The sequence below is a fragment of the Neodiprion lecontei genome, chromosome 6 (assembly GCF_021901455.1).
Source record: "Neodiprion lecontei isolate iyNeoLeco1 chromosome 6, iyNeoLeco1.1, whole genome shotgun sequence".
NCBI lineage: Eukaryota > Metazoa > Arthropoda > Insecta > Hymenoptera > Diprionidae > Neodiprion > Neodiprion lecontei.
Genome location: NC_060265.1, coordinates 4,872,163 through 4,884,251, shown reverse-complemented (window position 1 = coordinate 4,884,251; position 12,089 = coordinate 4,872,163). Strand labels below are relative to the sequence as shown.

The following is a 12,089-nucleotide window of genomic DNA, read 5'->3' as shown; positions in this document are numbered from 1 at the left end:
ATCTCACGAGTACTCTGCACGTACCTACTTACAGGTATTCATGGCAATGGCGTTATAAATCACTTTCGACACGCGATATCGGGGATCGCGGATTGATTTCATTCCCGTATTAAGTGTAAAAGGGGAGTAAGAGGTAATTTTTCACACGATGCCATTAGGATTATGATGATGAGTCAGGGGGTGAAATAAGAATAAATGGATCGCATAAGGTATACCAATATCACTCTCGCCTGGTCGTTAATTCTCATTCGATAGCAGAAAGAAGATATCGAGATATCAGGGCAGCACATATTGTTTACCGTATGAGCTGCTTTGCTCGCCAAAATATACGGAACAGACGTATCAGGTTGCGTTATACATTATTTCTTAAAGATTTAAATCAATGTTAAGATTTATTTCACGATTTATTATACATTGTTATTCACTACTATTGTTATCGTTTCTAATTTAACTAGGTATATATATTTTATTACTATTGTGTGATCTTTGGGGTGATGTTGAAATTCCGAATTTGAAAGTTCCGAAAACTCCAGATGCCGAATTTTTTGATAGCGAAACTTAACGGAAAGAAATGAAACTTTGACGAAACATCAAAGTTTCGAATGGTCCAAAACCCGACTGTCAAAGTTATTTCGTAAAAGTTTCATTTCCTTACATCAAGTTTCGTCACTAAATAATTCGGAATTAGGCGCTTTCGGAACTTTTCAAATCCGGAAAATCAACCACACTCCTCGTTTTTAAACTCTACAAAAGTGCAGTCTCGCGGTGTAAAAACTTTCCATAAAAAATCACGACCGCAATGGTGAAAATTTATAATAACGACGATAACTTTTCGCTGTAGACAAAGTATTCGATCGGTTCTGCAGTGATTTCTCAAGTAGATACAACGTACGTCCATACATATAGTATTCTATGTACACAATATTCCGCATGCAGCAGCGGCGGGCAGAGGTAAATAATTTATCGGCATCAGCTGCCGTCGTAAAGCAGTTCTAATCAAGATGCAACAAGCTTTTGCGGCTTTCAGCGCTGATCGCGAAAACTTTCCACTTCATCTGCGTAAATTTCGAATAAATGAATGGAAACGTAAGCAGTCTGCAAGTCTGAACGCTTTGGTTTCCGCGTTTTGCTCTTCTTATCTACGTAATACCCTGATGAATATGTAGCATACGAAAGGCAAGTGGAAAGTTGTCGCGCTTAGTTTTACAAGTACACGTATCAAATAAATAAATAAATAAATGACGCCGTGATTTGAATACAAAAATTAGAGTTTTCAAACGCAGCGGTTACCCTTAAAAAAAAATTAAGAGTGATCAAGCATGATCGATCGAAACTTAATTGAGACCCGTGCAGCAGCTTCCGGGCAGTTTAACATTCGTCGATGATTAATTATTCCTCTGCGGTCATTTACTTTTTGTTCTCTAGCTTCTTAATTAACTTTTCTTTTCGTTCATTTTTTCAAAAGAAATTTTATAGTAAGGTTATGTTCGGTGAGGTTTTTTTTATTTCTCTTTTGCTAAACCGTGATTTTTCTTCTTGATGAGATTTTCTTCGAAATATTTGGCGGTAATACGCAGAGTGCCTGATTTCGAGCTGACGGATAATCCAATGAAGGAAGAAAAGCAATTCTACACGGCGACGTACGGAGCATTTTATTGTCGGTACCTTTGCTGCGAGCTGTATTAATACGTCGTATACGTCGAACACGTCGCACGAAACGTTGAAGAGAAATTCAGTCCCGCGATACGAACAGATATCGATTCTAACCCCAAGGTGAACCAAGGCTAAATATACCTACCTATACCAGGAGGACCAAGACGACGACGAACAAAGCCAGATTTGTCATGACCTACCCTTCTTAAGGCTTGAAAGTAAGACACCCGGGGATGACTCGGTGTGTGTTATAAAAGTGAGGAAACACGGAGCGAAAAGAAGAGGAACGCGATTAGATAAGATACGAGCAACTTGAGATATGTAATAGAAAGGCAAGAAATCGTTATTTCTCATCTATTCTTATTATTATTATTATATTATATATTGGATGTATTATTGTTACATGAGCTTAACGTAACAATTGACGTTTTACAATTACGGAGTGATTTTGAGGGAATTGAGTTTTCAAAATATTAATATGTTTAGCTTTATAATGCAAAATTGCAAATAAAGGTATTTCTTATCGCTGCGATAACTTTACCGTTTTTAAACTAAAAAAATTTCATACAATGTAAGAAAAAAAATTTGCAGATTTCAAACATTTCAGCGTACTGCTAGTTATATTACTATAATAATAAGATCGAAGGAACGCGATTGCATGCAGTAATCCGATAAATCAAAGCTTGTATTTAAACGATGATCAGCAAGTTCGATCGAAACTTTCAAAAGCAGAAAATCTCTGACTTTTCCTTCCCTTCTCTTCTTCGATTATGATTTAATTTATAAAAATTAATGAAAGCCGAATGAAACTGTAATAGTGAAAACAGTGACAATATCCCGTTACAACAACACCTGTAAACTGAAATTCTACAATACGTATCAGATACTGTGAACGTATTCGGACGCGGAATGAGATACAAATTGAAAAATCCCCGCCCAAGGCAAACATCGTTCGACATTATAAATATATCGTTACGTCGTTGCTGATGAAGTTTTGTCGTCGTTATTACGCAAGTTACAAACAGCAGACCCGAACGATTCGCGTTACGTAATTCTTGCAATATAAATAGTGCAACCCGTTAATTCGTCGTCAGCTCGAATTGTCGCACCTGCATAAAATTCAAAACGCATATCGCTGTCGATCAATTCGCAGGATCGTTTAACTTTCAGCACACGTTTGGCTCTCTCTTTTCGCAAGGCCCGCGCGGGCCCAAAAATTAATTTCGGGAAAATTGAATTAACTCTCGGCACGTGCGAAATTCCGAACACCGCAGCTGAGGAATGTAAGTTGTGTATTGCCTTCGGGGAAGGCCGACACTTTCGCCATGCATGATGCGGGTGTCGGCTCGAAATTCCCGTCCGAAATTCCAGGACTTTCACCCGTGAGGACACCAAGCAGCGCAATTAAAACCAACTCGCTATTTCTCATTTTGCTTAAAATTTTTCCTATCAATTTCCCCAACTCAGAAACAGTATCCTCAATTTTTTTCAGATTTTTTATTCGACTGCTTAATTATTTATAAATATTTAAAGTAATTTTGAAAGGGTGCCTTCTCAATATTCTCAAAAAAATCTAAGAAACTTAATTTTTTTTTCCATTTTTTTCCCAGAACTTTCGATTTATTGGTTAGCTAAAACATTGTTTGACCGGTCTGGGAAATTCCTGAAAAATTTTCGAAACTACTGCTTTTTAATCAGAATATTTCTAAGTCTGATTTTTGACTGTTTTCTTCGCACATTCAACTTTTTGTTTATCAACTTCATAATGAAACCGGTCTAGAAAGGTTTTAAGTAAAAAATAGAAGTTCTGCGAATTTTTAGAGATATTTTAGACCGTTTCCCGCTTTCAGACTCACCAGACACCATTCGACCACCAAAATTTCTAGCTAAGACATCCTGTAACTTCCGGTATTCAATTGAACAAAGAGTTGTAACGGTCAGAAATGCAGCGGCTGCACAGACGTTAAATATTTCTCCGCGAGTTACATCCCGAAGCTATATGCCCGAGATGAATTCCTAACGGTTTTCGCAGTAACCTTTGACCTTTGGTTTTGCTTCACATTTTTATCCTATAACTTGTCTCAACCCAGATTTCTCCTAATTTATTTTTATTAATTAAATAAAGCTTCGACAGTTATAAGTGTAAAAAAAAAAAAAGAAAGAAAGAAAGAAAGAAAAGAAAGCTTCTGCAGGTAGATGAGTAAATTCATGCAACACGTAATTTCACACATGCAGGTGAATTATACACGGGATTAAAACATTTGCATGAGGGAGAGCTGCACGCTGCTGGTGATCCTCGTCGGGTGAAAGGAACAATTGAAACGAACTTCGCCTCGGACAAACTTCATGGCTCTGCTATTCGAACAGGAATCGTAACTTCCGGTGGAGTTTTATAGACGGCGTACATACACGACGTCTTGGATGCAGCGAATACTTTTCCATACATATATATATATATATATATATGTACATATTTGTTGTTCTTTTTGTTTTTTTAACGAAATAATACGACTCGGGATCAGAAATGAATTCATTTATGGTGAGAAAATATGACTGACTAATATATGTATGTACAAATTGTAGATGAAACGGAATTTTTTGCGACTCATTATAGAATGAACAAGTTATTAATGCAGATATTCGATTATCGCCTCGTACAATCGGCGGATAATATTGCACGTCCGTCGAATATTTATTTAGACATCGTCAGCGATGAGTCAGTGGTAATTACCTCATCGCGGCTGATAAGCAATGCGTCCATGTATATATTTACAACTAGGGTGCCGATAAATATTTATTCAAAAATTACAAGATACGTTCACGTAATATAGAATTGAAAAAATAAAATATGGAAAAAAACATGGAGAAAGTAGAAACTGCATTTCTTGGCTACAAACTCGTGTAGTAGTGAATAATAAAAATATAATCAGAAAAATTTGCGATGAATTTATACCGTTTGCGCAATTTCTTTTATTCAATTTACTTAATAATAAGAATTTTATAAAAAATATGTTGTTAATTAGTGGCGTATGTTTTCATTTTTCTATTTTTTTTTTACGAAATGTATAGAACAGGATAAAATAATAAAGTAAATAACGTTTTTAAAATAGCGGTTACAATCCCGTCGAATTATCGTCGTGACGACCTTTCACCCAAAATTTATTGAATTTTGCTAAGGGAATCTGGCTGTTTGTTCGCCGGTCGATGTACAGGTTCGCAAGGGTAAAAATCAATTCGATTTCTCGCGGTGAGTATACAGCGTACGTAAACATCGTGCGACGTTGCCTGGAGGAAGAGAAACAGCGAAAATAACACTGGGAAAACTAGGACAAAAAAGTTAATCGAAACAGTATTGGATTAGCTCGAAATTCAAGGCTGCGTGAATCAATTAAAAACATCGGGAAAAAAAAGTGTGTTTTTCATTAGTACGAGTCACGTGATATAATATATATAATATATTACGAATATATGCTCAACGAGTATTCAATTGAGAAATTACACCGGCACCTTCAGATCGATTCATTACATGAATTTCTGTACTTGAAAAATACATGAAATGGGGCGGAGTTGAAATTCCGATTTTGAAAGTTGTCTCATAAAAATTTGATTCCTTTACTTCAAGTTTCGCCACAAAATGATTCGCAATTAGGCACTTTCGGAACTTTTCAAATTCCGAACATCAACCGTACCCCCATAAAATACATTGAAGAAAGTTAATGCACAATAAGAGTTTTGTTTCATCTAACGAAACTGTTTTTGCCAATCACTAAGGTGTAAGGTAGACAAATAACACACATATATATATATATATATATGTGTATATATATAAAATACCTGACACCGCGTGGGAGTATAATTAAAATGTCCAGCCATTTATCATTCTCGGAATTGCCTTGATCACTTCCGCTCTGCAGCGCGAGAGCTTGCTTGCTGTTCGTGAGTTAAGTCTGCCCCGAAATGCGGTAGGGTGAAGGAGATGCTTAAGAAGATAGTGGTAGGGTGACGTGACGTGACGTAGAAGAGGATGCAGACGACGACGCGAGGGACGATGTTGGGGGGGGAAGGCTCGAGGGAAAGATGTGCCACCACCAACATCGATTAATAATATCGAGACGAAGAGCCGCGGAGGGAAACGAGGAAGAGCTGAAGAGAAGCGCAACGGATGCAGTATACGCATATATATGTGGCATTCCACGTCGATTCTACTACGGTCTGATCCTCACTTTCTTGGATCGGTGCGTGATTTTTTATATTGTTATTCCAGCTTTAAAAATCGATACAATTGTTTTTTTCCCATCCTTTTCGTACCTCTACGGCGCCCCCAGAGCTCCTTAAATGATAATATTTTGACAGTGATTGCTCGGATTGGACAATCGTTAAGAAATTATTTGAAAAATTATGCGAATTTTCTGGCCAAAACCAAAAATATTCCTATCAAAATAGAAGTAGGCAGGCAAAACGGTACTTTTCTTTCAATCAATTTTCTCAGTGATTTCGATTTTTCTTTAAATTTCAAAGATTCTATGTAACTTCCCAGACACAACAACGATTGCCTGTGCATTTCGATTGTGGTTGGAATATTTGTAATTTTGTACACAGAACTTATCTAATTTGTTTTTTCATTATTTTCAAAAATGTCGCAATCACTGTCAAAATATCATCGGTCAAGTAGCTCTGAAGGCACTTCGGGGGTGCGGAGGGGAGGGGGGTAAAGAATGAAAAAAGCTGGAACGATTTTGAGAGTTTGAACAACAATATAAAAAATCGTGGACCAAGCCCAAGAGGGTGAGTGTCAAATTGACGTGGAATGCCCCAAATATACAATATATACGCTTGTAGTATAGGAGGGCCGATGGCGGGGACAACCTCGTTAAATTTTCACCCTCTGTCGAAAGCCACAGCTTGCACCCTCGAGGGAATATTCATCTCTCGCTTCCAGCAACACTTGGCTAAGTGAATATAGAGTATGTATGGGAAGTCTGGACCGGCGGCGTGCATTTTCGAACCTCGGGTCGTTATCGTACATATTATAAAGAAGAGAAAACACCTGTAAGTGTGTAAAGAAGAGAAAGGCGAAAGGAGAAATGAAAAGGGAGCGATGAAAAAGTGTTGAAAAAGGACTCCTCGAAAATAGGAAGTTATGCGCCTCGAGCTCAATTCAACTCATACATGTAATACATATGCAATACAATAATGTGTATAAATGTATGTGTACGTATATGTGACGTCTAGACAGACAAGTTATTATTATGTTGAATTATGTATGTCTTTATCTGCTGCAGCGACGAAGCGCGATTTATAATAATCAGACTGCAAATCGTAAGATAATTTTAAAACGACATCTGCATTAATATAAGGTACAAATATTTGAGTATACCTGGATATTTATGGTTATTTTTTAAGATTTTTACTGTTTAATTAAATACACGTATAGAGATGATAATCGTAAATTTTTCACCGGTGCAGTTTACAGAATATTTACAATTATTATTCTAATTAAACTTTTTTCTTAACCTCCGTATAACGCGTGCATATGTTAATGTGAAAAGTGAAACGTGGATTATATGCATGATTTATAATAACACTGGACATTATTCGTGAATCATTATAATTACACGTGTAATTACCGTGTATGTACTCATATATCTGAGAGAGTGATAATCAATAGTTAGGCTGACACGATTATCGATTTATCATCATCTCGCTGTTGAAATTAACAATTTACACCGTAAAGAGAGAGTCTCTCTGTACAAAACATAAGGTTTATCATCGATTATAACAAAAATTAATCGGAAGCAAGGATAGTAATGATCGGAGAAAATTGAAGGAAAAAAAAAACAAAAAACCGCAACAGCTTTCAACATTACGTAGAGGTTTTTTTTTTTCCAAATACAGATATATTTCTTCCATTCCACTTCGGCTAAAAACGATCTTCTTTCTCTTACTTTAAAACAAATCTCACGAATTTTCTCACGCGATAAATCCCGGCAGAATTTCGCGAGATCGCTGAGAGCGAGTAAAAATTGAATCGACTTATTCGATTAGGCTGATGAATAATGGAGTTTTATGCTAACGAAGAAACGCGTTTTGTACATAGCTTCGTCGAATATAAATTACGCTCTCGGACGTAAGAGGCGGGAGGGACAGCCTTGTTCTCGGGTCTCTTCCCTCATTCGTCACGAGGATCAAAATTCGAACGGTTTGTCTCTCCCGCGAACATTTCGCCCCTTTAATGAAAATCAAACCCCGTCCTATCTCTTTTGTCGAAGAGGCCCGCGCGTAATCGCGTACAATATAAGGGATGAAATTAATTGGCGGTTAAAACGGACGCGAGGCGTCTCATCGCGACGTCGTATTTATAATCTCGCAATACACTCCATTCACGATTATCTTCATCGTCCTTCTCATAATGCAATTAACTCGTTGCATGTAAGTGGTGTGATAATGCATTGCGAATAAGATGCATCTCGGAACAAGGTAAACGCGTCTTAACTAACTGCATCTTCTTGTTCTCCTTTCACGCAAACACAAACACATGCGTACGTTATAGGTATAGTATAACGCCGAGGGGAGTGAAAAAATAATACGCGTTCATGCATAACGCATTCATCGATCGATGACGATGATGCTGAATGATATACGCGACTGGTGCGATAAGGCTACGATAAATTTATTCCAAGTCTGTATGTTTTTTTTTACAACTTTTTCTTTCCTCAATTGTCTATAAGTGAAACACGGCATATAAATTGTATTTATAAGCTTAAAAATATTTAATTCGGGTATCGGAAGCTCGTTGAGTCGTGTGCTTCTTAAATCATACTGTGCCGGTTGAAAATTCACGATGGATGAACAGGGTGCCTAAGCCTCGCAAAGATGATTTGAGATAACCGATTGAATCGACGTTACATAGCAAATGTTCATCATAAATCGATCGCGAATATAGTACAATGGTATCGAATGAAACGTGAAATTGAAATTAGAACCTGACCTAATATCTCGGGTTCAAGTTTTCGAAACTAAGTTGGCAAAATTCATTGTATAATTTGCGAGAAAAAACGGAGCTCTTGTAACAAAAGCAATTATAATTTTACGCGTTTTAGTAAGTGTGTAACAAATTTCCTTATTACAGATCTCAAGGCGTCGTCGTTGCAGGAAAGATCATGACGATGAGATCATCTCTCTATAAACTATATGATCGTTCAATACTGTTACAGGTATATAATGTATATAGATATATATAATAACTCATGATCGAGACGAGAATTCCTACACGTTACAGCTGTATAAAGGTTACGGGACAATACGTGTAATGTAACATTCTCTGTGCCGCGTGGCTAAGAAATCGAATTAAACAATCTGCAGGAGGTGGTATAAATTTGTAGGATATATGCAGATACTCGGCAGGGAAAAATTTCTTCTTCGCAAGAGATTTGAAAGATTCTGGAGGTAGCATAAATTGCACATAGCGAGCGTTTAAGTTTACTGATCGACTATCTGCAGAACGATAAGACAGAATGACGGTAAATTAGACTACGCTGCGAGAACAGAATCATCCTTTCAATTTTTCACGTTATAAATTGTATCCTCTCCGCATGAAATCCGTATTGAAAACTCAATCGCGATCGTCGCTTTAGCTCAATGCACAGAAAAAGTAGGTAGGTAGAGGCTTCGGATTTGACGCAACTAATACGATACAATTTCAATTAACCTAGTTCCGAAAGAAGTACGTACCGGGACATTTTTTCAACAACCGATTCTAGTTCGACTCTGTTCGGTCTTCTATTGCAATACATATCGGGAGACTGAAAAACGATTCTGTACCTGCGCCCCCCATTATGCATATATATTATCAATTTATACAGAAAACTTTGCCTCGCAAAGTGGGGAAAAAGGGGGGCACCGAGAATAGTTTCGTATTCCATCGGCACGTTAGACTTTTAAAAAAAACTCATACTTATACACGAAGAGAGAGATAACAGCATGCAGAAGCAACAGTCATCAGACTTGAAAGCAACGCTGATGGTTTTCTCTCACGCGCGTACAGACTTCGCATTCAATGATTCAATGATTCACCTATTTCTCTCATTTTTATTCATGTTATTGTTCTTGTTCGCCGCGCCTCGTCTTAGTCCTCAACCAAAGAATTTAAGTAGATCGTTGGCTGTCACCGGCCGCAGGCTAATCGTGCAGAAAGGTTTCATCAAGGAGAGCCATTACTCAAATTTGTTCTATATCCGCATTTCTTAATGCCTCGAATAACATTTTTATTACTGTACAGACATTAGAATTACATTTAGCGATACATTAGTGATCAACAATTATTATTAATGTGCAACCGGAACCTCCCTAATTCCGATAGAATTTTTCAGATTTCATTGCTACATGTATTATATGATACATACGAAATGCAATTGAACGGGACAAAATGTATCTCATCGTTATAATTTGTTCCATGTTTTCAAAAGAAAAAATATCTGTATACCGTGCAATATATTTTCTACGGTGTATCCTTTTTTCTCCATACGGTACATCGATGTAAGTGAATCCGAAAAGACTAGGTAGAATCGACCGTTGGACACACCACGGTGAGAAATAATCATTCGTTAGTAACTTTATACACTCCTTATCTCTACCTAATCTAAATTATCGTATCATACTACGCGATAAAATCGTTGCGCAGTTTCAGACGATAAGTTTAAAATACACAATTTAATATTGCGAGCAGCGTTCGAGGTGCGGTTGAAAATTTTAACCACAAAGTTGATTCTGCGATTCTTCGTTAATTCATTCATTCATTCGTCACGAATAATTATATTATAGTCGTTGAATTTTGACACGAGATAAAAGGTCGGTTCTTCAAATATGGAAGAGGCGATGAGTCTGAAGTTAGTAAAGTCAAAGTAACGAATCATTGGGAGGGGAGGGGGGGAGGGTTATTATTTTGGAAGTTTACAGTGAACTTCGAAGTAGCCATGTTTTTAAAATAAAAAATACACGTTGCCTTATTATGATTTACTGAATTTCAGACGTTCCTAAAACGGTGAAATAACGATTTTTCCGAAATATTAATCATTGCAATAACGTTGCTAACTTCAGCCTAATAGGAGACGAGAGTTCGGTGGATTCTCTTCTATTGTCAAAGAAGAAATAGGTTGGTGGGTATACAGAAAATGCCCTGGAGAAATGCCAGCAAACAATTACGTGTCCGATAGCGAATGCCATGCCCATACAGCAGCAACATGCTTCGGAAACGGGCGTCTCGCTTTTGCTCGAGGGTTTGGCCCAACAAGTTCACTGACTCGTACGTATAACAAATATCTTAATAATACGAGATACCGTCGGTGATTGCCTGTTCTGAAACGCTGTACGTATAATGTAACGTAGTTCTACTCTACTATCTGAAATCTCATTCAGAGAGCCGGTCGAGCGTTTCTCCATCTTTTTATTAGGTATATAATGTATTTCATTTTGTCTCTCTCGCGTCTTACTCGCAGTGAATGAACACGCAGGCATAATAAGACGGTATATATACAAATACATTCGTGGCAATCGTTGCCAGAAGGAGACGCGACGATCGAATTCATCGTGATAACATTGTTCATCCTGTAACGATCAATGTTTACTCACGGTTACGGTTTTAGCTGATGGTATGATATAATTATAAACAAACATCGCTGCCCATTCTTTCAGATAAAAACCAACAACGAGTCGATATTTTTTAAGGGTATAATAACGCGAGCCGGATGTTTGGGAGCAAGGGATTAACTTCCGTATCGTCGTTCTTTCACTTCTCGCATTTTTCCACTCTCTCAACGGGAATTCTCGTTCGCTTCTCCCTCCCCGCTTTGTACGGAAAATCACGTTTCCGCATTCCCGAAGACGATCAGGCTCGTCGAATCTGAACGGATTAATCGAGAAGGACGAAACTTTTCCCGTGGTGTCGAGAAACTACCTGTTACCTGGTCCACAGACTCGTCTACCGGGCGTAAAAATCACCGACCAAAATAGGCAGCCGTTGATCTCGGGATCGGGACAATCGATGAGTCTCGATGCGATCGAATAACGCAGGTGAAAATCACGATTGAAAGTCCGATTCAACGGACGAATTCCGTAGCATCGTCGGAAACGATTCGCGGGACGATCATCCGGTCTACGTTGTTAATCATGATCTAAATAAGTAGGAGCGTGGAGGAGAAATGATTGGAACAGAGGGCGAAACTTTACTTTGGCAAATACGTGGGTACGCAGCTAAGAACTATTAAGATGATCGGGTGCGAAGTGTTTTTCACTTTCACACGACGAGGATGAAAAATTTCAATCGGTGGCAACGAGCGTTTTGGGGGGGGGGGGGAGATTATTCACAAGGTTGAAATCAGTAACGTTGAAGTATGGAAACGTTGAAACAGAAAATGACTATTTCGCACCTATGGAATAAC

General features: G+C 37.9%; 1 protein-coding gene across 1 annotated transcript in view; it reads right to left on the bottom strand.

Moving 5' to 3' along the window:
• The window catches only part of LOC107225936 (protein kinase C and casein kinase substrate in neurons protein 1), a 53,581-nt gene that overhangs the window by 40,953 nt on the left and 539 nt on the right, over positions 1–12,089 (bottom strand). The gene's annotated exons all lie outside the window — the stretch shown is intronic.